This window comes from Equus asinus, chromosome 2, assembly GCF_041296235.1.
Source record: "Equus asinus isolate D_3611 breed Donkey chromosome 2, EquAss-T2T_v2, whole genome shotgun sequence".
Classification (NCBI taxonomy): domain Eukaryota; kingdom Metazoa; phylum Chordata; class Mammalia; order Perissodactyla; family Equidae; genus Equus; species Equus asinus.
The window spans coordinates 177,558,540-177,582,516 of record NC_091791.1 but is presented as its reverse complement, the minus strand read 5'-3'; the positions used below and the strand labels follow the sequence as shown (position 1 = coordinate 177,582,516).

General features: G+C 39.2%; 1 protein-coding gene across 6 annotated transcripts in view; it reads right to left on the bottom strand.

Annotated features, from left to right (window-relative positions):
• AKAP6 (A-kinase anchoring protein 6) overlaps window positions 1-23,977 on the bottom strand; it is a 458,830-nt gene that overhangs the window by 289,916 nt on the left and 144,937 nt on the right. Inside the window, exon 1 of one of the 6 annotated variants that reach the window (XM_070504223.1) lies at window positions 8,580-8,685. The exons of 4 other annotated variants lie outside the window; for them this stretch is intronic. The gene's annotated coding sequence lies outside the window, so the exon portion shown is untranslated. Of the gene's footprint in view, window positions 1-8,332; window positions 8,686-23,977 lie in introns of those variants that run through there. One more of the 6 variants, XM_070504222.1, reaches the window with a different exon arrangement.

Sequence of the window (23,977 nt, the reverse complement as noted above, 5' to 3'; positions counted from 1 at the left end):
AAAGGTAAGAGAAACATCAATTTAAACTATACCAAAGTGTCATTTTTCAGCTACAAGGAAAAAATTCAAAAATTTGATAACACAAACTATTGGAAAAGCTGTAGGAAATAGGCATTCTTATGTGTGCCTGGTTGGAGGGTAAATTGGTACAACCACTGGGGAAGCAATTTGGTCATTTCTATCATATTCTAAATGCATATAAACATTGACTTGCCATCCTAATCCTGAGAATTTATGTCTTAAGTATATTTACACTTTTTGTGAAATGACTTATGTTCAAGTCTATTTATTGTAATATAATTTATAATATCCAAAGATTGGAAACAGACCAAACGTGCATGAATAGGGGACTAGTTAAGTAAATTATGGTACACTCATTCACCAGAATATTACACAGCTATGAAAAGGATGATGATAACAAGAAGGCTCTCTATATTCTGACATAGAAAGATCCCCATTAAGTTTAAAAAGAAAGATATGGAACAGTGTCTATAGAATAACATGGGGGGGAAATAAGAACACATATTCCTATTTGCTTACTCTGGAAAAATCTTCAAGAAACAAATAAGAATGAGTACCTACCTTGTTGGGGTAGGGAAGGAAGAAACTGGGCAGAAGGGCCAACCCTCTGCATTGGAGGATATAAGGGGGACTCCACACTGTATGTCTTTTAATATTTTTAAGTTTTTGGAACTTGGGAATGTATTTCATATTCAAAAATCTAAAACAACAACAAAACCCTAAACCAGTTTGCTGTGGATAATTTAAAGCTAAAGGGAAGTGGTCTAATTATGTTGTCTTCAATAAAACCTGCACTTGAAGGACACATGTTATAATCAGTAGTTCATGGAGAGCCATCACTCTTTATCACTAGTCTGCTTTAAGGAGTATTATCTTATTTCTCCATCTAAAACATACCCTTCCGTCTAAGAAATAAAGCAGCTTATCCAAGCACTTCAATTCAATAATTTTGCCATTAAGAGCACTTCTGCTACTATTCTTCTAAGCACTTTTAAAAAGCTGAAAACTTCAATTGAACAGACTGCTCATTATAACAGAAAATGCAATTTATACATTGATTGAAACGTCTTGATGAGGACTTTAATAATCCTTTGCTTTGAACGAAGAACTTCAGTATGCGGAAGGAAAAGTCCCACTTGAAATGATAATGTAGTGCTCAGAATAGTACTATTAGTTGAACCATTTGGTAATAAGGCATATTTGATTCATTATACTGGGCTGCCTGTCATTTTCCAAAACAGCAGTAATAGAATACTGTCATTAAGTCACAGAGCAGCCCAACAGAGCTGGTGAGATAGAACATTGAAGACATCAGGTTTTCTGCAAGAACTGCATCTGTATCAACAGAATTAAAGGGAAGACCGAGGGACAAATAGAAGGGAAAAGGCAAGGCAGTCTGATGGAAGAAACAAACTCTAGAGAGTGAAGACCTGCTTTCTACTTACATTTTCTCATTAATTAGCCCATCATTTAGTCTGCCTGGGCCTCAGTTTCCTGATTTGTAAAATGTGGATAATAGAAACTTTTCTTTCATGGTAGAGACTCTGCCATGGACTCACCAAATCCATTTCCTTTTCCTCCTGGGCACAGGGCCTAACTGCATTTCCCAGGTGTCCCGGCTAGGTGGGGTCGTATAACCAATTACCGACCAATGTAATGTTGGTAGAAGTGATATACTTTGTTGCCGGGCCTAATCCCTAAAACCTACTTTGGAATCCTCTATACACTCTCTCTTCCTCATCTGCTGGCTGAATTCAAAAGATCCTGTGGAAGAATCTGAGGTCCTAGAAAAACAGCAGCACCTCTAGATCGATGCTGTCCAATATGGTAGCACTTGAAATGTGGCTAGTCCATACTGAGCTGTATTATAAGTGTAAACTAGACAATGGATTTCAAAGACTTAGTCTGAAAAAAAGAATTTAAAATAGCTTATTAGGGCCTGGCCCTATGGCTGAGTGGTTAGGTTCGTATGCTCCACTTTGGCAGCCCAGGGTTGTGCTGCTTCGGATCGTGGGTGTGGACATGGCACTGCTCATCAGGCTATGCTGAGGCGGCATCCCACATGCCACAACCAGAGGCACTCACAGCTAGAATATACATCTAGGTACTGGGGAGCTGTGGGGAGAAGAAAAAAATAGACTATTAATAATTTTTATATTAGTTGCATGTTATGGAGAAATTGGGTTAAAGAAAATATTAAAATTCCTTTTACCTGATTTTTACTTCTCTAATGTGGCTATAAGAACATTTAAAATCACATATGTGATTCACATTCATGGCTCCTATTAGCTTGTTCTTGGACAGCACTGCCTGAGATGAAAGGACCTTGATCCCTGAACGGCTGCACAGGGCAGATCTGCCCCACTACAGTGCTGTGCCGCCACCAATCCAGAACGCACCCGCAAGGGGAAACTGCAGGGCTCGACCCTTGCTCCTTCAGAAGTCCATTCTAAGGTCCCCTGTATGTCTACCTGCCCCAGCTGGCGAGGAAGAAAAGGGCATTTGTTCACACCAAGGGTAAAGGAGATGAGGGAAGAGTATATTATGACACAATGGTAGCTATAACCGTCATATCTTTAGACTCCAGAAACATTTGGCAAAACTGGCAGAGAAAAGGATAAAAGTTGGGGACATAGAGACTTCTCCCCAAAGATGGTGATTAGCACTAAAGCATAGAATTGCCCAGTTCTCTTTGCCCATCCAAATCTTCACCATTCTCACTAGTACTGGCACCCACACTGACAACACCATACCAATCTTGGTTAGGTACGCTGCATTGTGTGATTCTAACCACTGGACCTGTGCATCCTGGATGGCGAGAGTGCTGTCCTTCCAAGCAGCGACTTGGGAGAAGTATGTTCAGTGTCACACAGTATGTTCAGTGTCACACAGTATGTTCAGTGTCACAAGTGCAGGAAACGGCAGCTGGTGGAGTATTATATTTTCCCTCTTTCTTTGTAATAAGAATCCTTCAGACACATTGCAATATTCATTCTCATATAATATCAATAAATAATTTCATCAAGTAAATACTTTGTAGCAATCTGCCACATGATCTGGTCACAGGATGTATGTGGGTGCCTACTTCTCCACAAAGCTCATTCAAGTCTTTTCCAAGCAAGATCATGCTAAGAATAATCTGTTTCTATTTCCTGTTGATAATTCCATGGATCAAGCTTATAATGCATGTTAGTGAGTTTTCCCTCCCACGCCTTCTCATCTTTTTTCTTGGAAGTAAAGATTGTGTCTAAGTGGCTCAAGTAAAAAAGTACTAAAGAAAAGAAGCAAAATCTGAGTCTCAGGTACTTCTTGGACATATCAATTACAGTTAAACTTTTATAGATAATAGCTGAATATAAATATATTGTTTCAGTTAATACAAATACAAATTCTTACCAGAAAGCTTTAATTTTTTATCAGGTACATATATACTTATTCAAGAAGTTCTACTTTTATTAATAGATATTTGTATGAATGAGGACTGATTTCAATTGCAAATGCTATTCCAAGCATCAATATTAATGCTTTGTATTATCTACCACATTTATCTTCTGAACAGATCAAATTACGATACACAAAGACCTGTGTAAGACCAAAATCGAGCATCATCTAAAATCTGAAACAAGGAGTAGCTTGCCTAATTGTATAAAGACAGCCCTAAACAACTGAATGAGAATGAAAATTCCCTCTCTCGCTCACTCTCTCTTTTTTGTTTTGTCATACTAATTTTATTTTTCCCATGTGTTTTAAACTTTTGTCTTGTGAAATATGGCTTGCATAGATAAGAGTTTATAATTCATAAATTTACATCTTAAATAATCGTGAAGTGAACACATGTGTAACCACCGTGCTGAAGAAATTGAACACTGCCGACAGCCAAGATACTCCCCATGTGCCCTTTTGCCTGGAGGTGATCAAGCCTATTACTTTACGGAAACCACTTCTTGTTTCTTTTCTTATCATTTTACTTCCTGAGCATGCACACCTAAATAAAACAGTTTAGTTTTCTCTGTTTCTGATCTTTATATAAATGGAATCACACAGTATGCGTTTTTTGTCTTGCTTCTTTAACATTGTGTCTGAAAGATTCGTTCAAATCCTGTGCATTCTCTATCATAAGAAATGTTCTAATATACAAAAGAATATATAATTTATATGTAAATTATAAAGAATAACAATAAAATGCACACTTACATACCCATCACCTGGCTCTAGAAATTTCCCTCATTTCTAAACTGGGTTAACCTAACAGTTTCCAAACTACTTCAACAAGAAACAAAAAAAGGAGGAAGATGTGTAGGACTATTTAACTACCAACTATTATTGACCTGAAAATTCAGATCTTCTAAACATCTTTGCCAATAGCACAACCAAAGCCTGACCTCCTGACCCCAGCCCCTTGGAGCTGCTCTGGCCTAGATGGTCACTGAAGCTAATTTATTCCCATGGCCAAGCTGCTGAGGCTATACTGTACAGAAAGGAATGGAAGATGCATAAATCCCACCTGGGTCTGAGGTGCCATGAGCTGCTTTTCTCTGAACTCTGCTCTTAGTACACTGAAGGCTCTACACACAAAATTATTTTGTTCTCTGATTTCAGTTCTCTAGGTATATCATGATGGCTGACTCCTGATCCCTGAAGATGCCTTCCCTGAGTTCTGCCATGGAGTGTCTTCTGGCAACAGTCACTTCCTTTGGATAATATCCAGTTCATGACAGGGCTGAACCACATCTCCAATTTCTGGTGACCAGAGGCAAATATTCATTCATTCAACAAATATTTATTGAACTCCAAGAGTGTGTAAGGTACTCCACTAGGTAATATATGCCACATGGAGCATGATAAGCAGAGTGAGAGCTCTAGTAAAACCCCAGACATGGACAAAAAATTAATCATTGAAGACACACTGATTACAAGGTAAATGGTAAATATCTCTGGAAGGATAAAACAGGATATATATTATAAAACAGTTGCTACCTTTTTAGAAATAAGTGAATTAATTAAGTTATTTGGGGCGCTTACATCCTGAGAGATCCTGTGAGGCCAGAGGTTCCCCTCTCACGCTCCACCACACACACAGCTGCACCACACCCCAGGCCTCTCTCCTGGACTACAGTAGCTCCTTAAGCGCAGGGACTACATAGCGTTGTTCATCTTCAGAGTCCCAATGGCTGCCATATGCAAGGGCCTCAATGAACAACTGGTAAATTAATGAACAAATATTTACTACCTGAAATTTCAGCCAAAATCCAAAATAAAACTTTAAAAATGTGTCCTTATTGTATTTTCCCCTAATATAAAGAAGTCATGCCTTAAGATGTTGATATACATGTTAACTTGATTATTAAATAGCTCCAGGGATTCTAAACAGATAAAAAAAAAGTATCTACAGAAGGTAGAGTATTAGGTATGGCTGGAAAAATGACTCCTGCACCTAATTCAGGAGTCTTCAGCTGTCACATATTCAGGACTGATATTCAGCCAGCACACAGCAGTGAGGCCACACCTATTGTTTACAGCTGGCATCCATTCTGACTGGCCAGCGCTCATTTCATGCTCCATATTAAATATATGAATATCACTCATTAGATAGAAAGAAAGCTACTTACTGTGTAAGTAGGGTAAAATGACAATCACTTAACAATGGAGGAAAGGTGGCTGTAGAAATGCTGACACTGTGAAAATGGAATTATAGAAGGGCATCTGAAAACTATCAGTGAATTCTACTTATACCTTAATTAATAAAATAAATATGTTAATAAATAACATAGTTATACAGCTTATTTTTATATAAATACCTTAGATAGAAACTCCCTAAAACAGAAAAGCCTTTAAAAGGAAGGTGGAGTGGTTATATTAATATCAAAAAAAATAAATTTCAGAGCAAAGAATATTACCAGGGATAAAGAGAGTTATTTCATAATGAGAAAAGGATAGGTTCACCAAGGGGACATAACGATCCTAAATGTCAGTGCATCGAATGAGAGAGCCTCAAAACACACAAAGCAAAAACTGACAGAACTGCAAGGAGAAAAAGACAAGCTCACAATTATAACTGGATATTTCAATACCCTCTCTCAATAACTGACAGAACAGATAGACATAAAACTGGTAAGGATACATATAGAGAGAAGATTTGAGCAACACTAGCAACCAACTTGACCTCACTGACATTTTGGAACCCTCTCTCAAACAGGAGCAACATACACATTCTGTTCAAGTGCCCAAGGAACGTTTACCAAGATCAATCATGATCATAAAACAAGTCTCAATAAATTTTAAAAGATTCAAGTCATAAAAAGTATGCTCATTGGCTACAGTGAAACTAAATCAGAATAATAAAAACGTAACAAAAAGGCCTCTGGAAAATACCCGAATATTTTGAAAATAAACAATACACTTCTAAATCATCTATGCATCAAAGGAGAAATCAAAAGGCAAACTAGAAAGCATTTTTAAATGAATAAAATAAATATACAACATATAAAAATTCTTTTGCTGCTGCTAAAGTAGTACTTGGGAGAAAATTTATAGTACTGAACACCTATAAAAAAATGAAGAAGAGTCTCAAATCAATGACCTTAGATTCCACTGTAGGAAATTAGAAAAAGAAGAGCACTGAGATAAGATACACAGAGAAACCCTAAAACTGCAACACACATTTGGTCATTGACAAGCTATCCAGAGGATGAACCTTCTCAAAGACATCTTAAACCCTGCTAAAAATCAACTCTCAGCCATTGAGGCGTAGGCCCATAGTCACCGGATCTGATAAACACCGCAGGCAGCACTTGGCAGAAACAGTAAGTTCTTTTTGAAAGACCAAAGAAGTTACGAATTGAAAGACGGACATAACACATACATACTGGATTTATTCACAGGAGGTAACCTTTGACCATCATGTTTTCAATGAGACATCTCTCATACTTTATGAAAGTATTTGACTCTTGCTACTATTGTTGAGGGTTTAAGGCTAAACTTTCATTAAAATAAGTTAATGCTCATTAAACAGTTAGGATGAGCAGCACAAAATTGGCATTTTTACAGGTGCAACATTCTAATATTGGCAATTTCATATTGTTCAAGCTAATAATTCCTGACATTGCAATAGGTATAAACGTCAGAAGAGCAATTATTGCAGCTTTTCAAGTTTATTAAAATGTCATAATGTGCAAGGGAAGGATAATATCCTTTTCAATTTTTATTTTTTAATTTCTTAAGTCTCAGACCATGAGCCTTGTCTCCAGAAAAATCTTTCCCCAACAAAGGCAAAATTTAATACCCAATATATCCAACAGGCCACCCCCAAATCCCACCACATAGACATCCTTCTAGGGACACTCAAAAGGCTTCAGGTGATCTTATACATATACACATATGTCCCCTGATAATGAAAAGGCAGTTTTAGCTCCTGAGAAGTTTCTCCAAGGTTATGCAACATCAGTATAACTTAGTTTAAGACACTGATGTGCGAGGAAGAACCATGGAAGCATAGTCTGTGACTTCCTATTCATTTTACACACAGATTCCTTAAAGGTGATCAGCTTTCGAAGTGTGTGTTAAGTCACGAAACGCTGTTTGCACATATGTTCCACAAATACGTCTGTCACAGGAGATGAGGTAAATGTATAAACTTGAATAAACGCTGGATTAAATAACCCACTCAGGCTGAAGTTTCAAAGCATCATTTACAGCATTTATATACTTATACTTATTCTCTGTGCCAGATACTTGGAAGACAAAGCTAAAAATGATACTTTATAATGTATGTCAACACTGGAGTTAATAGGAGCAAGGATACCTCAGCATTTTACATTAATTACACTGATAAGGGGCATAAACAGAAGGCTAGGTGAGGTTATTTTAAAAAGAATAGTGTTGATTTTCATCTTAGTCTAAAGATAAAACCCAAACCCTATTAAGTGGTTTTAAAATATATGAAAACTACATTAAGAGGCTTAACATTCTCTCTCATTGTTTTCCATAAACATAAATGCCTGCCTTTTGGAGCTAGAATAAGGGAAATACAGAAAAGAGGAAGGTAAATTTTAAAGAGGCATTTTACCACACGCAAGATGAATCATACTTTGTGTGAACTCCATCGGTCTCCCTCACACCCTAGAATTTTCGTGCGCTTGAGGAGGAACATAACGACTTTCGTTTGGCGTGCTGTCGAGGCAGGGAGTGAAACAGTGCCCACCAGTGCAGGCTGTGTGCTGGAAGACCCTTGAGACCTCATGCCCAACCCTGGAGAGGAACAGTTTTGTGACCTGTCTGTCTCACAAAGAATTCCACGTAAGCGACAGCCTACCTGAACTGTGAGGCAAGAAGAGGTCCCAAGTACCAGGGGTCCTACACAGGCTGCCGGAATCTCACGTCCCTCAGCCAAGCCATCCGCTTCCGTCAGATACTTCACCACCAACCGACAGATTGAAAGCACGGCCCAGATAGCCCAGATCTTGTAACTCAAGTAGATTTGGTTTTTAACCAGCTGTCACCGGTTAACCAGCTTTACAGACAGAGAATATAAAACACAACGTACAACTTTCTTTCCGTACCTGAACTCTAACAGGCTTTGGGCCTAACTGCCTAGAGGCTTGTTATGAACTGTAAGCTTTCAAATCCTCAGGCCTGCAGCTCCCAGACTGCTAACTGGAATTTCGGTCCACATGTGCCCTCACAATTAGCAGGGTTATTTTAGGCACTGACCTCAGTTCTCAGAGAATGTAAGCTGATGGCAAAGGGATATCTAATGTGTCAGTTGCTTGGTTACAATAGAAAGCTCATTTGAGAAGCTTACAATCCGTGTGCAGCGCTTCCTTGACACCCTGCTACAGGAGATTTACCTTAGCTGGGGAGAAACACTGAAATTATACACCTATCTTTTAACACTCACAGAGAGCTTGAAGTATCATGAATAATAATAATTCAGCAGAAGCGTGCAAGTGACTTGGACAGCTGTTTTATAAAACAATTTCAAGTTCTGACTGGCAGTATCCAATCACCGAATATATTGCTTCGCAACAAGTCCCAGTAAAAGTGAACTAACTGCCCAGAGTCTTGTCAAGATCATTCGTTCCCTTCCACGCTCTCCCAGAGAAAGCTAGAAATACAAAAATACTAGAAACATTTTTCATAGTTACCAAAGTTAGTTCCCCTCTACAAACAGATACATTATTTAAGGCCTGTTATTTCTAACAAAGTACTCCACCTACTGGCTAAACAGACAGTTTTGTAGACACGTATCTCATGGGAGAAATAACCGAAAAAGAAACCGAAGAAGGGAATGCATTGTGCCTCCTTACCAGTGAGTTCCTCCATGCAGCAGGGAGCCCTCTGACTCCCAGAGGCAACATGGGATAAATTCACCAGCTTTCAGCTTCCTCATCCACACCCTTCTCATGGTTTCCACAAAAGTCAGAACTTAAGGAGAGAGCTTGGATTCCCAGGACAGGGTGGATATAAATTAGATATAAGAAAGAATTTCCTTGGTTGAAGATTTGCTGAGAACTACTTATAGATAGAATTAGTCAAACCTCATTCTGAGAGAAGTTTAAATAACAGAATTGATCAATCTGGTAGGAATGGTTAGCCATGGCCTCCCCAAAGAGAGATCACCAAAATGGATCAAATCTGAAAACCTCTTCTCTTTTCTTGGTTACTGCTCCCTCAAACTTCTTGACAGTCAGCTCAGGGGTCACCTCCTCTGGAAGCTTGAGCTGGACTCCGTTGGTTGGCTTAATGCCCCGTCCTCAGTGCTCCCGGGCTCTGCTACTGCCTGATATCTTCATGGTCTGTTACCTCCTTCCTCACTCCCCACACAGTGAGCTCCAGTTGCTCTGTCAGGTTCACCTTTGTTGAGCTGGCTTAAAACAGCACTGGGCCCTCAGCAGACGTCAATGAACGTTTGCTGAATGAATGAATTCTGGGATGCTACAGCACCAGTGGGGCAAACATGGCCTGGTTCTGGGCTCGACAGCTACCCCCACTCTCCTGAGATATCATTAGTTCAGGGTGACCAGCAGCTCTGAGGTGGCACAATAGACGTCACCTAGACTTCATTATAAAGCTCAATGAATATCTGATGAAGGCGTTAACAAATGATTAACCATATATCAAATCTTCAGTAAGAGGGTCCTCAGACCCCTTTCCCAGGCGTAGTCTTAAGCCAGGCCTGCTCTAGTCTGTCAGTCCCAATGATAAACAAGAACCCACCTCCCCAAAGCCAAAAGGTTTTCACACGGTTCCCTCTCTGACATGCAATTGCCCTTTTTCTCTAATACTCCAGCTCCCACTCCCACAACCTGAGGTCCTTCCATGTGAGATGGTAACACAGAAAGGAAGACACACCAAGCAGCCAAAGCCAACTCACAATGTGGATGAATCGCAGACTATAATTGCTACAAAGGTAGCACTTTAACCTTCAAATTCTTTAAATGTCTTTCAAGAATAAGAAAAAAAGCAGATTTTCTATCAGGAGTAATGAAAGTATTTGGACCACTGAAATATCTCTTAGGAGTTATTTTTTTTCATCACTGGTTTTTATCTAGAATTTGATAGCCTAGGCTGTGGCAATTTTTCTTTTAAGAGAGAGGATATAACCCCAGTTCTGTGGTCAGTTATATCCTGGCAGGAAAAAAAAGGAACATGTCCTTCACAGGGTCCTATTTTTAATTCTCATTTAAATAGCTGTCAGCTCTTGCCAGCACAAAAGAAGAAAGATGACAAAATCAAGACAAGATTTTCTGAACAGAACCAAGTATTAACATCGGTCTGAAAAGCCATGCTTATGTGAGAATTTATATATTCCTCAGGGAATTTAAGAAGCAACAAAATGTAATTTTCCGTAAGTCTGCCACACAGCAAAAGTTCATGTACATATTATGCACACACAATCCAAATAGAGGCATTTGAAAAGTTAGCTGCAAGAGGGATTCTTCTAAGAGTCCTGTAAGGGAAATGCATTTCTTTAATGGCTCTCATTGTGAGATATATTTATTCACTTAAATATAAATTGTTTGTTCAATATCCACTATATACAAAGTTCTGTGCTCAGCTCTCAGAATTTTACAAATGAAAAGAACACGGCTCCTGTCCTCAAGGAATTTAGAATCTGGAGACACAGATAGACAAGTAGATGATTACAGTGTAGTTTGAAGAGCGCAGCGATGGTATCTGCATAGTGTGTCAGAGAACAGGAAGGAAAGGAGGGCACCAAACTCAGAATAAGACAGAGAAGCTCATTAGAGGAGGTGAGACACAGTCAATTTCTAAAGGACAAGTACAAGAGCCAGACATGGGTTTTGAGGGAAAACATTCAAGGAAGAAGCAGCATCCTGTGATATGTTAATTAACTCAATGGGGGAAATCCTTTCACGATGCGTATGTACATCAAATCATCACATTGAACACTTTAAATATCTTACAGTTTTGTCAACTGTATGTCAATAAAGCTGGGGGGGAAAAAAAGAAAGCACCTCGTGAGAGGACCTGAAAGCAGGAGAGTGTGAGGCACTTTTCTTGAGGGAGCTGAAACACGTCATTATGAGAAGAGCCCTGCACGCACAGTGGGAGTGAATAGGGAGGCAAGCGATGAACCAGGGAATAAAATAACGGGATACTTCCGGCCAGCCCAGAGAAAGGGATGTCTGGGAACACGGCTTGCATTCCCCCTTAATCCTGAGGGGCTTCTGCTGGCTTTTAGTGGTGGAGAACTTCAACTAAAACAATTCAATTGAGTCATGATTTAGTTTCCCATTTGAATTATGAATAAGTGCAGATGAAATCAATTGTTGTCACATAAAAATTACACAATTGATGTTTGATATTACTCTCTATAAAGTATTTACAGCCTACTATAAACATAAGCTTCATTTTTAAAGGCACACATAATCCATCTAAAGGCGATGATTCAGAATCATGAGGTGGTCAGTATTGGAAATCTTCAGGCTCAATTTCCTCTTATTGTAGAGGAGGAAATCAAGGTCCAGAGAGGTTGTCATTTGCTCCAGTCATATGCTAAAAGGGGCAGCCCCTGGACAAGGACAGAGGTCTCTGAGTATCCTACAGCACTTGCCTTCAGTATTTGCTGCAGGGGGGATATGTATAATTTATAAAATTTTATCCCATGGTTTACAGAGAGCCATTGTTAGATTTTAAGCACAGTAGTGAAAGCTTGGGTGAGATTTGTATTTTAGAAGGATCATTCCCTGTGTTTACAGGGGAATGAGGATAGGGGCCCTTTCAATAACTCAGACAAGGGATGATGATATTTGGACCTAAGTAAAGGCAGTGGGGATGGGAAAGAGTAAACAAATTTTAGAAACAATAGGGAGATATGATAGACATGATTTGGTAACCAGTTGGACATGGTGGGTGAAGAAGCAGAAATGTCGGGCATGGGTAACTCCTCATTTCCTGGCATGGGTAACCCTGGAGGAAGTATTTGGTGGGATGCACATGAAGCATTTAGGGAGAAAGGAGAGGCCACCTGGCCTTGAGATGAGCAGAATTAATCTGAGATCAGTAGAGTGACTGATGTCACAGCCAGATAACCTTCACATCCCTGGAGATACTAAATGGCATTCTTGGTATTTGAGGTCGATTCTTGCTCCCAGAGGTGTGGACATAAATTATAATCACTATCCCCTGATAATACTACTGTACTTTAACAGTACCTTCAACTGCCATTTGATACCATTTCTTGATTTTCACTTCTAGTTATGGCAGACGAGCGTATGCAGACCAACCGTCTCCCTGAGAACAAGTAGGCTGAACAAGAAAGAATCCGTTTGAAGGCATCAGAGAATTATCAGTGCAGAAGGGATTTGAGAGCCTAAGATCCCACAGCGAATGGAAATTCAGAGAGAAGAGATATTTGGCACTGTTTTCCCCCTCAAGTCCTTGGCAGGTTTGTAAGCAGAGCTAAGCGATTGAAAAGCTGAGCTGAATTTCTAGCAGTCTTCAATGCTGGGGAGTAGGGGGGCAAAAATTGGAGCTCAGAACCCACGAAGGAGGAGGAGCCCTGGTAAAACCCAGGTTTTCAAGGAGACCCTCTAAAGGACCACTCCAGAGGAGTATGTGAAACCAGAAATAAACCAGTCCTCACAAAACAAAACCAGTGATACATAAAAAGGGATACTAGATCATGACCAAGCTGGAGTCATTCCAGGAAAGAGATGCTGATTTAATGTTTGAAAAAGAAATTTTTAAATATCATATGGTGATCTCAATACATTCAGAAAAAAAGCATTTGCTAAAAAGGCAACATTCATGGATAAACCTCATAGACATATTTTGAGCAAAGGAAGTTAGATACAAAAGAATATATCTAGCATGATTTTATTTATTTTAACCTCGAAAGCAGGCAAAACTAAACTATGTTATTTAGAGATGGTTACATGGGCAGTAAAACTATAAGGCAACAAAATGACTATCATAAAGTCAGAATGTTTACTACATCTGAAGGGACCAAGAAGCTGTGATCAGAGAGGAGTATGCGGGATGTTTCCATGTTCCTGGCAAAATTCTGTTTTTGTTTTTTAATCTAGATAGTTGTGAGCCAGATGTTTGCTTTAAATTTCTTGTTTAAAAACATATAAACACATATATAACAATTTAAAAACAAGGAAAAGGAAATATATACTAATAGGAATATAGGAAGACTTGAACAGATAAAGAAACATACTACGTTCTTGGATAAGAACACTCCAGATTATGAAGATGTCATTTCTTCCTAAATTCATCTCTAAATATAACATAATCCTAATAAAAAAACCCACAGAATTTTGTTTGGTACAAGATAAGGTGATAATAAAATTTAAGTGGAAAAGTAAACTAGAAAGGCAGGAAAATGTTGAAAATATTATTATTTTCAAAATTTTTCTTTTGGATGAGGGTAGAAACAAGGCCAATCAGATAGCTATTGAAAACTGTGATAAAACTATAATACATAAAGCACTGTGGCACTCATATATGAATACATAGATAAACGGAATAGAATATAAAGCTAGAAACAGAAATGTGATGAAGATGGCATCAGTGGGGAAAAGATGATGTATTCAATAAATGATATTGGGACACTAAGGTAATCTTTGATCTTTGGTTAAAAAAATACTTATATGCCTATGTTTTTAAAATGTACATCAGGATAAATTCTCAAAGAATAAAGATTTAAAATGTAAAACATCAAAACTGAAAAGTATTGGAGGAAAATACACGGGAAAAATATTTACAACCTCAAAGTGAGGAAGACTTAAGTATGACACAAAACCTATAAGAGAAAAAATTGATAAGCTCCACTACAAAAGAAAGTTCTCCTTCTATCTGAGAAATAAAACACCAAAAACAAACTTAAAAGATAAATGACAAACCAAGGAAGAATTTTCAAATATTCACGTTATTTCCTATAAACCAACAAGTAAAAGAACAACAACCCAACAAAGGACAGAGAAAATATATTAGTATAAAGATTATACAAAAGGGAATACAACGGTCTTTTAAACATATAAAAAGATATTCAACTTCACTCATAATAAGAGAATTGAAAAATAAAACTACATTGAAATGCCATTTTCACCTATCAGATTAGCAACATCAAAAAATTGGTGAGTATGTGTTGAAAGAGGCATCTTTATATCTTGCTGGTGAGAATGTAAATTAGTACAAGATTATGGAAAACAATTTGGCAATATCAATCAAAATACCAATATAAATTACACATCCTCTTATCAGCAAATTATAATTCTAGAGATTTTTTTTCTACAGATATACTCACAAAATAAAAGATGACATTACAAAGTTATTCTTTGCGGTACTGGAAGTAACATAAATGTTCTTTAACCGAGGACTGGTTAAACAGTGTTTATATATAGTGGGAAACGAATCCATTGTTAAAAAGAATAAGGCAGCTTTTAATATTCTGATTTGCAATGTTCTCCAAGATATATCATTAGATGGAAAAAGACCTGCAATACGTATATGTAAAAGATGCAACATTTGCATGAAAAAGAAAAATGAATAATTCATTCATCCATAAATACTTTTGAACATATTTTCTGTGCCAAGAACTTTTCTAGGCCCTTAGAATACAGCAGAGAACAAAAGAGAAAAAGATAGACAGTAAGTAAATAAAATACAGTGTATGTCAGATAGCAGTAAGAAAGGGAAGTAAGGGAAAAGAAAAACAGAATAAGGGGAATAGAGAGTACTGGGGTGGAAGTGGTGATGTTGCTTTATACAGAGTGGAAAGGAAAGAATCTCTGATAAAGTGATATTTGAATAGAGACCCCAAGGAAACGAGGGTTGAGACAGGAGCGTATCTGGGGGCAGTGCATCCCAGGACGTCAGAAGAGCGAGTGCAAAGCTCAGGAGTAGGGGTGTGCTTAGGGTACCTAGGGAACAAGCTAAGTAGTACTGAACAAAGAGCAGTGTGTAGGAGATGCAGCCAGAAAGGATGGCAGTGAGGAGGGAGGGACATAGAGACACCGCAAGGACTTCAGGCTCTTATTCTGAGATGGGAGATCACTGGAGGATGTTGCAAGTTGGTTTCCTGGGAAGCAGACTCTAAAATAAAGATTCGTACGCAAGAAGTTTATCAGGGAGTGCCCTTGAGATGCAACTCCTGAGACAGGGAAAAGAAGTAAGTGGGGTTGTAGAAAGATGGGGTGTACCACAGTCTCAATGAATGCATCAGTCCAACCCACAAGGAATCTGAAATGGAGAATGCTCTTCAAACTGTCTCATTTGGAATGACGGGGCCAGGCCGTTATAGCCCGACAACAACAAGTTCTTTAATATGGTGTGAAAAGTGAGATTGCAGTGACTACACCAGAGGGTAGGAGAAGAGGACCTGGAAACAGCAATTGGAGACAATTTTTTGAGGATTACTACTCTAAGGGGAGCAAAGAAATGGGGCGGTATCTGTAAGGGACTGTCCAAGTCAAGGAAGCTCTTCATCTTTCAGGCTCGGATATGTTACAGCTTGTTTGTACTGAAGGGAACTATGCAGCTTGTACTTGTTCTGGAAGGATATATATGAAATTGACAGCAGTGATTACCCCTAGAGAGAGGAACCGTGAGGCAGGAGAATAAGGATAGGAAATTCAGTATTTACCACCATTTTGTATCCTACCTGCAGTATCTAATCACAGACCAATCGATATATAAAATTAAACAGATAAAGTAGATCTTTACATATTGACACAGAAAGAGATCCTAAATACTATACAAAGTAAGAGAGCTGGTTACATAATAGTAACCAATATGTTTTTAAAACTATATAAATATGAATATAAATATGGACTAAAAGTCTAGAAGAGTATATACCAAGTTGTGAACCAGGAGTATCTCTACAGAATAGGAAAGGAGGATTCTCACTTAGTACTTGTTTCATTTTTTTACATCAATCTTGTGTATCAGAAAAATGTATATATCTCATATTTTAAAAGTATCTTTACCATATGTTAATCTGTAAATATGAATTAATTCACTGGGTGTTGAGGCAACCAGGAAACCAACTAGGCACTTTTGTGGGCCACTAGGATCTGCAGGTGACAGCAGGTGGGGGTTGAGAACAAGGAGGAACAAAGAATCAGACCTGGGCTGATTGAGTCAAATGTACTGAACTCTGGTTCCTGAGATATGTCTTGTATCACTTTATATAACAAACTTTGCCTACTACAGTGACACCTAAATTCAAACAAATGATAAATGAAAATAGATTTTTAAAAAACCTTTGGGCTCCACACTGGTTTATACTAACTCACAAAACCATTTCTTCCTTCCTTCAGAAAAGCTATGTGAGTCACTTTACACAAATATCCACAACTCATGGAAAGAAATTCAACATCAGAAAACATGACTGATTATGAATGGGCACACAGACTATAAATAGGGTACAAACGTTTAAGAAGAAAACCTTTTGGATTCTGCATATTGTAATATTGTTTCAGTCATAAGACTTCAGGGCTTAACACAGACCTTTCACTAAGGCAAGAGCCCCCATGGAAGAATTTACTATCCAGGTCAATTGTGAATTTTTCCTCTTCAAAGATGACCCCAACATTCGCTTACTTGGAGCTATGATTTTCACCCTACTGTGAAGAATAGTTCAACTGCTTCTTTGTTCTAAATATCTGACAGGGTAGCCAATTTTTCTCTCTCAACCAAGCACCTGCCTATCATTTCTTTGAATTGAAAAATACACATTTAGACAGAATGTTCTCCCCAAAGGAAGACTATTAAGAGACACAAACCCCAACTCCAAGGTCCAATTCTCTTATATTTGCAGAAATATTGTTTTTTCCTCTCACAGCTCAAGGAAGCCTGTAAATCTCAAATTAACCCCAAAAGGCCGAAACCATCACAGTACCAGCATAAGGGAGGTAAAGAATTCTACAAATCTCTTAATAATTAGCCAACTAGAGATTGCCTGAGCACAAGAATTGTGAGAAAGTATAAATATATAGCCCCATCTATATGATATAGAAAAATGTTCAAGATATAATAAGTTAAAGAAACAATGTATAAAATTGTGATGGAGTCTGAGTCCAATTTTTTTGTACACGTAAATAAAAACTAGAAAAATGAAATACATCAAAAATGGTAACAGTGAGTATCTCTAGTGGGCCAATATGATTTTAATTTTCCCCTCATTTTGAGAAGAACGTGTATTATTCAGATAATCAGTGGGAAATAATAGAAGTAATTTTTAAAAGCAATTGTATGCAATGCTAAAAATTGATCAAAGTGAGAAGTGGGTGTTCACTTGATATAAGCCACATGTTTCTAAGTCTAAACCCGATGGAATTCTTTCTCAGAAAACATTCTTCTCATATCCCTGGGGGTCTTTAACATGTCAAATTCACAGGGAAATAGGAGTGGGCAGCTCCATCCTCTTCTCTCCTCCCAATACATTTTCCTCAGTGCCCTCTGACTTGAGACTAGCTCCCTCCTCATGGATATTAACTTTATTCTGAGCCAAAGAGGACAGCAGAGTAGAAATGAGGAATTCTCACAGTGAATAGTGAATCCCATTACACCACGGAGCCTTGTTTGTGCATCTCTTCCATTCCCCATCTTAATCCAACCATTTTCTCTCCCTTTACCAGTGCAGCCAGGCTCTACCCATCCTCATCTCCTGCCTAAAAGAGCCATAATCATCTTTCTTCATATACAGTCATCACAATGTAATTTGTGTGTTCTGAGAGCTCCTCATAAAATTTGCCCTGGTGGTCACCTTCTTTCCCCAACCTGGACCTTGAGTAGGAATATATTTCAGGCTAAAGCTAGCTTTTCACATTCTGATAATCTCTTTCTGGTATCAAATTACATTTTTGTGTTTTCTGATGGTGGCGGTCTCTTCTGATGTGTCCTCCACCTCATTTAGCTTTCCCCCTGGGTACACTCGGTCCGTCTTTCATCCTTGTCACCACAGGCTGTTAGCTTAGCTTCACATCTTGACTCCAGTTGGAGCCTGGAATTTTCCTCCTCACTATTCACTTACTTAATTGTTCAGTCATCTGTTTAGCAGAAGGACCCTCATCTTGACTTCATAGATCTGAGCATGATGCCTTCCTGATACAGTTGATGGTAGTTACATTACACAGGGACTTGGCTTGTGTGAGTGTGTGAGTGTGTGTGTGTGAGTGTGTGTGTGTGTGATGCAACAACACTCACTGAAGTTGGTTCTTAGTCATTGCATATGAAAACTCAAAACTCCATACATGGCAGTGCTTGGCACATGCCTTTGTTCTGAGTCTTAGAGTTTGCTTCTGGCATTTAGGGCTGATGCCCACTAGGTGTGACAAGCTATGTTAAAGATGCACTGTGGATGCTAAATGGTGGCTAGGCAATGCCTACTGAGAGGAAATCTAAGACTCTCATCATACTAGCTACATTTATTTAGTGCTCAGTACAGTCAGGCATCATTCTAAGCATTTCAAAGATCCTATTTAATGTAATTCTCATTACAATCTATGAAGTAAATGCTATTATTATGACCATCATTTTACAGAAAAGGAAAATGAGGCAGAGTGAGCTGCCTTGTGTAGCCGTGTAAGAGGCAGGGCTGGAATTTGAACCCAGACAGTTGGGCTCCAAGAATCAACTCCCTTAACCACCACTCTAAATTGCCTCTCATTTGTAGCAAGATCTCTATAAATAAAAATGCTTCATTAGTGAAAAGATCTGGCTAAATTGATTTGAGGGACCAAAGTGGTAAATATGCCACAAGGCATTTCTGCAAGTCTGTGAGACATACTAGTCTTGGAATTGTGGCACTAAATTAGTTTGTCAGGACAGACGCACACACGGAAGCCAAGTTGCCTCAGAGCTGAGCTGCAAGCAGCCAGCCTCAGCCACTGCTGGGAGAGCTGTGAACTCCACCCTGGGCCTTGCTCTTCAGCTGCTTCTCCTCATGGAATTTTTCTCTCTCTCCATTATTTTTAACTATGATTCAGAAAGATCCTCAATTCAGGGCCCAACGTCTAAGGGTTTTAATCTTTAACTGACACACTTAAAATATGGCTAGATAAATTCTATGTATGGGAAATCAGGCTAAAATCCAGGAGGGGACTTAGATTGCCATGCAATTATCTCAATACGATGTGTCTTTGAGGTAATTTACACCAGGGAAGCTGAACTGACCCCTCTCCCATCTCCTGTTTTGTTGTTTGCTCTCGTCTGAGCAGAGTCGAGCTGGCTTGGGGTCTCCCGATTAAGGAGGTACCATGCATTTTTCCCCAGGCCTCTCAATCCTACCTAAGGAATTGCTTCTGCAGATCCACCCTCCTTCCCTGGCCTTCTGTTGATAACCCTTTTAAAAGCTAATCACTAGAAGAATGTTAAGTGCTCAAGGTCAGAATTTTTGCCAGTTTTGTTCATTGCTATGCCAAAAAGAATGTCTGACATATGGTAGGCTCTCAATAAATATTTGCTGAATTGATGAACATCGTATAAGATATTAGAAAATATAGCATATAAATATGTTAAGAAACAATATATCAAACTTTGTTTCAGCATAGAAACAGGAAAATTTAAAGGCACCAGGCAGATAATAACTGTAATATTGTATAGTTAAAAGTGGGCTTAAAACATTTTTATGGGTAGTTAAGAAAACTAAAAATGATTTCTGGCTGCAGACTCTGCTCGTCAGGTTAAGACGTAAGGATTCGGGTGAGCAGGTTGGCTGTGTGCTGGTGATGCAAACAGAAGCTGGTTTTGCGTGAACCTCCACACTGAGAAAATTCATTGAGATGCTCCTTTTGAAGCTTTGCTCTTCATAGAATTGCCAATATCACCTGCCATCTGTCCTTACAGACATCCTGCCCAAATGCCACCTTCAAAATAGGAACCAGCAACAAAAATATTCACTAAAAATGATGAATTGAGGGGGATGCCTGAATCATTGGTGGTCAGTGTGAAGGCAGAGTAGCGTAGTAAATTAAGAGCGTAGACCCAGAGAGAGCCTGAAAGTCAGTCTTAGCGCTGCTATTAATAACTGGGCCCCTGAGAGGGAAACTTAACCTCAACTTCATTGTTCCTCAAGTCCTTCATTTGCTAAGTGAGTTCGGACTAGGACCCACATCATAGGACGAGGATGAGATGTGATGGTACAGGCATAGCACCTGACGTACAGTAAGTGTTGAATAAAAGCTCATTATGATCATCAGACGTTCATAAACCATTAAAAATAAAGCACAAACTGAGATATCCATTCCTCTGTATAATGTTCACCAGTTTGTAGCTCTGGGTTCATTTCCAGAGAGAAAATTTAAACAAATATACTTCCTGTGTCTTGAATAAAAATAAAAAATTGAGAATGAATGTTTACAGCTGCGGAAGCAAACAAATGTACACCTCTTTCCCAAATGAATGGAAAGTTAGAGTTTTCATTGTTTGACCAAAAATTGATATACTTCCTATCTTCCAAAGCAAAGAGCATAGAAACAAATTTTTAGAAGTGTAACACAGCTGAGCCAGCTCTGATGGCCTAGCAGTTCAAGTTCAACGTGCTCTCTTTCAGTGGCCCAGGTTCAGTTCCCAGGTGCAGAACCACATCACTCACCTGCCAGTAGCCATGCCACGGCAGCAGCTCACACAGAAGAATTAGAAGGGCTTACAACTATACACAACTTATGTACTGGGGGTTGGGGGGATTGGGAAGGTGGGGAAGGAAGAAAAATAAAAGGAGGAAGATTGGCAACAGATGTTAACTTAGGGCAAATCTTCCCCTGCAAAACAAAACAAAACAAACAAACAAATAATCACTGCTTTAGAAGTGTAACACAGAGATCTAGAATTAGAACAAATTTTGGGAAAAGAGTGAAGTGCAAATATCAAACACTATTTTTAAGATAAATGTAAGACCAAGTGAACTAGAAACACATCCCACCACAAAGGGAACTTAAATCCTCATCTCCCTCAGAGAAAAGGGACAGTTTCCTGCAAGACGCAGTCCCTATTTCCTTTCTGCTTCAGTGAACTCTCAGCCAGTCCCATCTGGAATTTAGTTTGGTTACAAATAAGTTTGTCCGTCCATTTGTTTACCTTGAAGTCTTTTTTTTCTCTCCCGGGAGAAGTCTAAGGACAGTACTCACAGTCACTCAGTTTTTGTTTTTGTTTTTAATCAGAGAACTTGTTTGTATATGTAGAAGTTGAGCCATGTGAAATTACTCATATTTAACTGCCTTCGACCTAAAAAATGCAATTTCATATGGTTTCACTTCATTTCTTGTAAACTAGAGGGATGTGGTCTTGGGGGAGTTGGGAGGCAAGGAAATAGATGTCTAAGAAGAGACATATTTCTCAATGAATTTTTATTTCTCCAAAGTTGTTGTGTCACAAAACCAAACACTTGTGGAGGAACTGGAACCACCTCATGTGGTTCTTAGCAGTGATGAAAAAAGACAGGAATGCTCATGTTGACAGCAGCAGTCGACCCATGACCCAACTGTATGAGAGGTGCAAGGAAGTGAGTCACTAACCAAGCAAGGGAAACAATGGCTTTGTGCCCACTGCGCTGAGATGAAAGCAGCATATGTGGTGGAGGAACAAGTCATTCTGAGAAACAAGACCAGGCAGTTACCTACCACGTAAAGCATCAGATTTCCAGTCCCCTCCCATTGCAATCCACACCCCTTCCAGTGAACCTTGTCCAGGCAGGTTTACTAAGCGGTTGCAAAATGCTTGGATTATAAACCTACAGGAATGCAAGCAGCAAACAGCTTGCCCCACTAATTAGAACTTTCAAGCTCTTCTCCCCTGCTCCTGCGCTCTTCTCTCTTTCTGCCTTGGAATTTTCATTAGAGTATGACATTTGACTCATTCTGAGAGCAAACACTCTATTTTCTGGTTTTCCTAATTTGAAAACCAGATGGCCTCTTCACTGGCCCCAGGGAAGAGGGAAACAACTTGTTATCAACAATTTCACTTGGCGTTTCATTTCCTAGTTTTCAAACATGCACTTCCATTATCACCTGTTGTATGTGCACCCTGGAGACAGGGTGAGCAACCCAGGAAGCAGGCTTCCAGCACATCACTTCCTCCAAGGAGCCACCGTTCATTTTCTCCCATCTTCACCTTGGTCCCCATCCCCACTGCCCACCAAATGCAAAATAAGATATAATTCTAAGATGTCATCTATGTTATAATGGAATTGCTGTTTAAAACTTGTGATAAGAAAGTGGTAGGTCAATCTTAGAGAAAATAAATGCAGAACAGAGGAACTATTTTCCACATTGCAGTTCCCACATTCCACAGGAATTTATATTTAGGCAAATACATGTGTTTGGGAGTGCTTCTGGATTCGACTTCAATCATTCTGAGAGAGAAAAAGTCCAACCAGTTTAAACCAGATTTTCACTCTTAATAACCCATGTGGCATTCCAAACATTTCTAAACATCAGAGTTACATCATTTTCTCTCTTCTTTCTTCTCATACAAATAGCCATTATATTCCATTTTCATGACCTTTAAGTTCCCAATATCAAATTACCCAGCTGTTCTTTCAATCTCTCTCAGTTGCTAAGAGATGGAGATGGTGGCAGACCAGACCAGTTTTCTTCAACATAGAATTGCAAGTTGACATAAGAGGGAACTAAATTCAGCCAAAGCACAATGAGCCCAACAGTTGGCAGCCAGGCTGTGTATGTCTTTTCACAGCTGCAGGAGACAGTTGGTTCAGAGAACCTCGTGGCCATCCCCCTGCCAACATCACTGCCATGTTTTCATGCATTCTCCACAATGCCTCTCAGCAAAAAGAGGCATTTCCATTTGCATTACAGGGATCAGTCTGCTGTTAAATTGTCTCTCTTAGAATTAAGTTTCGTGGCTAAAGACTATGATCTTTTCTGGGCCAAGCCCTTCGATGATGATGATGATGATGATGATGATGATGGTGATGATGATGATGATGATAGAGAAAACACATCGTGAATGCTGTGGGCAGCATTTATACTCCCCCACCACTCTTGTTTGAGGCGCTCGTTCCCCCAGCTGCCAGAAGTGTTGGCTGCTTATGGCTCTCAGCTGAGAGCTTCTCTGGGAATTGCCCTCAGCTGCCTCACCCAAGGTCATGACCTTCCATGAGAGCTTTATACATCCAATGCCTGCTCAATGGGAGGGGGGGTAAGGCCTGGTGGGGAAGAGGGGGCACAAGTCTGTGGAGTTCCCCGCAGGAAGGACTGAGGCCTCTGGCACAGATGTACTGGGGTTCAATTTCTCCTCCTGTCTGATTTGACGTCCCTCACCTCTCACAGGTGTTTTCCCAATGGCTCGCCCCTAAAAGCCTTCAGCATGCAATTCTCAGAGCCTCAGAATCTGCTTCCTGAGAACCCAACCTATGACAACAAGTACATTCTCAAACTTCTAGTTTAAGGAACAATCTACTAGGCTTCTATATATTGAAGCCTGAAAGAAATCTCTTGAGGATTATTTTTCTTGCTTTATTCACAAT